This window comes from Sceloporus undulatus, chromosome 1 (genome assembly GCF_019175285.1).
Source record: "Sceloporus undulatus isolate JIND9_A2432 ecotype Alabama chromosome 1, SceUnd_v1.1, whole genome shotgun sequence".
NCBI lineage: Eukaryota > Metazoa > Chordata > Lepidosauria > Squamata > Phrynosomatidae > Sceloporus > Sceloporus undulatus.
This window is the reverse complement of record NC_056522.1, coordinates 251801633-251805965: the sequence shown is the minus strand read 5'-3', so window position 1 is coordinate 251805965 and position 4333 is coordinate 251801633.

Below are 4333 nucleotides of genomic sequence, written 5' to 3'. Positions count from 1 at the left end.
TATATATATATGGATGGATATCTATACATGATGCTGTGAGTTTGACTTCTGGAGGCAGTGTTGGCTTTAGTCTATCACTGTTACATTGCCTGTCCTCCTCCATGCTCCAGGAACTTGGACTGTCTTAACAAAAAGCGGGATATAAATAAAAGTTTTTATTTATTTGTTAATTACAACTTTTAAGACCAACACGAGATACTGCTACCACCGCCACCCAGCCAATCTTCTCTCACTGGTTATTACATACTTGTAAAAGACACAACATTTTTCAAATTTGTATTGCCTTTTCACAACTTAAGCTTTTATACACATACATCCAGAATACTGTACAGTAACATACAAAAGAACAGTGATACCTTAAATAAGCCAACCAAATTTCACAAAATACATAATGCAAGCTTTGGAAGCTCCACTGGCTTCTTCATCAAGCAAAGATGTTAGGAATCACACAGGAGAGAAGAATAAACTTGCATTTTCCTCTGAATGAACATGTTCAGAAGGGAGCCTTGCCTTCATTCCCCATCCTCACAAATATCTCCACTAGAACTCTGAGTTAGACACTGGGCTGGGTGCCATCCATCCCCAGGACCTCCTTATCTTCATTGTTACTGCAGTCTCTTTCTCCTTCACTTCCTAACTCACTAGCTGGGAAAGGCATGGGGGGCTCCCGATCTTTCATACACTAAGGTGCTTTCCACAAATTCCATGTTCTTCTTTTTTAAACATACCTCTGCTATCTTAAATTTTCAGAGAGTCATGTATAGACGAAAAATTACACTTTGACAGTGACATCACTAGGGTTGCCATCACACAGTACAGTAATTCATGGCATCAACCCCCACCTCCCATTGACCTCCTCCCATAATACACCATACAGAATCCTTAGTAATATTTTTTGTACCAATGTTACTCATAAATCATAATCCCCAACTCATCAGTTGGCTATATTTTTTTTAATATACCTTTAAATTACAATACCTTTTATACCTTTTTATACCTTTAAATTACAATATCATGCACATGCCTAAATGTATATGCATGCACCTAACTTCATGTGGCTGAAGTGAAAATTTAATAAGATGCGATGTTTCTAAATAAAATTAAAAGGAATAAACATTTTTTAAATTTAAAAATATATATAGATGTTTAGGGAGCAGTGGTGTCACCCCCTCTTTATGGTGTCACCTGGTGTGATCCACACACCCACACACTCCCCTGCACTTTGGGTGTCCTTTCCACCAATTCCAAGGGTGCATCTACACTGTAGAAATAATGACGTTTGACACCACTTTAACTGCCATGGCTCTTCCCTACAGAATCATTGGCTCTGTAGTTTTGTGGAGCACCAGCACTCTTTGGCAGAGAAGGCTAAAGACATTGCCAAACTACAAAGCCCAAGATTCCACAGGACAGAGCTACAACACTTAAAGTGGTGTCAAACTGCAATATTTCTACAGTGTAGATGCACCCTGTGGTTTAGGAGACAATGCAAACCACACACCCTTCCCAGAATGTGCCAGAAATCGTACTGCTAGATAAAGGAATGACCTGTCCTTTCAAAGGAGCAACCAGTCTCAGGCCCAAATTTGAATTAGTCCCACCCATCTTAGACTTTCATTTCAACCTTTTCCTGAACCTTGCCTACCTTAAATCACAGTCCAAAGAGAAGCCACTGTACCCCCGGTCTGAATAACAACAAACAATATAATAGGTTCACCTAGAGCATTTACACTTTACCAGTAATAACAGCACCCAAAGTCCTTCCCCACCACTTTGCTCCCCCCACTTGTATTAAACCCATTGCACCTGGTACTTGAGAGTCTCCTCCAGCTACAAAACTGTATTGTGACATATCAATTATCTCTTTATGTACACACACACACACAAAACAAACACACCCATTTTTTGAGCATCACTGGTAGAGCAGTGGCTCAAAGACAAAGCACCAGATTCTTTTAATAAGCATAGAATAATAAGCATAGAATAATGAAAGCAGGCTATTGGTAGTCTGTGGTATCATAGTGGAGTGATGGACTCATCCTGCTTGGACCCTGGGCTGCCCAGTATCAGGAGACAATAACTCATTTGCTACTTACCTACCCTCAGAGCTTCACTGAATCCTCATAATAGCAGTCCCTTTCTTACTTACTCCAGACACCTTACTTTATTACAGAGATGGCTCATATATTATTGCTGGGAAAACCCATTTCACACAAGATGCATTAGCTTTACAAAAGACCTCCTCCTCCTGTCAGGAGTGAAAAGGGTTACAAATGTTTAATTAATACAGATCAATAAAATACAGCAGCTTGTATCTCTGGACTCTCTTTAGAGAGGAGCTGTCATGAAGAATGCCTGAAATTCAAATTTTAACTATACACCACCATTGGGAAATTATCCTGTTATGAGTTAAATAGCTTCGATCTACAGTGACTAAGGCCCCCAATAGGAATACATATCATACAACTAGTTTTGGGGGAAAGAGTATGGGGGAATGGTGCAAGGAGTAGTAGGATACATGTGCCAGCAGCAGTATTAGGGAAGTGAATCAATTGAACTGAATGAGGTGTGAACAAGTACCACCACAGAACAGTAGATCATTTCATAATATTTGTGCAAGAAGATCAGGTTTATCAGAGTTTACACTGAACAGATTGTAGCTTTATTCCAGCTTCTCCAACAGTGTGCTCACAGAATACGTGTTTGCTGCATGCACTTTTAGCCATTTTCAGGCGCACACACAATGTGTCTTAGCTAGCCTAAAACATGTCTCATGCAGCTCTGCACTTTTGAAAGAAAAAAGATAAAAAGCACCACACAGCAATGTGATATTAGCCACCGCAACGCATATATGATGGAGATCCAGAATGGTGTAGTGGTTTGGTTGTTAGACTGTGACTCTGGAGACTGGGGTTTGAATCCATGTTTGACCATAGAAACCCACTGGGTGAACTTGGGCAAGTCACACTCTCTCACTCTCAGAGAATGGCAAAAGACAACCCCCTTTTCAACAAATCTTGACAAAAAAACAAAAGAAAACCATGATACAGTGCTTTCAAGTCAGAAACAATTTGAAGGCACACAAGAACAAAGCATATATCGGCCCTGTTTTACTATCTCCTCTCCTTTTTTAATTTAAGGTAAGCCATCCAGCTTTAAACCTGACTGGGCTGCAGTGCTACTCCCCTCTTGGTCTTAATGATCTCTTGTGCTGAGCTTGTGCAGAACTTCTCCCCTGGAGAACATTCCTGCCCTTTGAAGGCTGCCTATCAGTACTGGCAGCAGTGAATGAGAACCAGCTTGGGAGCTGTCCAAGTCCTCACTTCTGGCCCTATGCTGGCTGGATCTGGCAACCTCCCCCTTAAAGTAACTTTCTAGGTCCCTGGTTCAGACTTTGCAAGCCGGACTCCCAGCCCCATACCTAAAGGGGTTTCAATCAGCAGCTAATTTTGATCTAATTGAAGGGACTGTGGCTCCAGAGCCCAGCTGGTCACAGTATGAGATCCTCTGCCTCATGCCAAGCCAGATCTAGTGGACCTGCAGCTGAGAGAGTAAGAGTATGAGTGGGGGGGGGAGGCTTGATGCCCCGCCTGTGCTGCTTGTTATTGCAGGCAGGTCAGGCTCTCAATAAGGGCAGCAGGCAGGCAGCACCGCTTTGGGGAGATCCAGGATGACAAGATGTCCAGTCCAATTACAATGCAACGCCAAAAGGACTAGTGCAGCCATCACGGTTGGTTCTTCAGCTCCCTGCGTAGAGAAGACTTAAAGGGACAAAGCGCATGGGTTGGGGGGTGAATGAAGGGAAGCAGTGAGGGCAGTGGAGGAAGAATGGCAGTTACATCCAGGTCCTGTGCACACAACATTAGTTAGGTAAAAGCTTTTGAAAACACACACATCTGAAATGCACATTACTATAAAAGCAGCCCAGCAACCCTTCCAGAAAGGAGAATGGATGCTAACTCCTGAACGAATGGATAAACCAAAGTAGCACCCCACAGAGACTATAGGGGCCTGTATTTTCTGTCTGTGAATTGCAGGGCCTAGCTCTATTCCTATGTGCACATATATGGGGGAGAGTGCACACCCGCACTCACACACACATGTTTAATAAGCTAGTTATTGTTGTGGTTTTTAATGTTTGTAATTTTTATCTTGTTTTTTAAAATTTGATGTATTTGTTTGAAATTTTATAATGTAGATACTGTTGCAAATTGTACATTGTTTAGTACCTCTGTTGTAACCCGCTTTGATCTCCTTGGAAAAGCAGGCTATAAATAAACAGTATTATTATTATTATTATTATTATTATTATTATTATTATTATTATTATTAT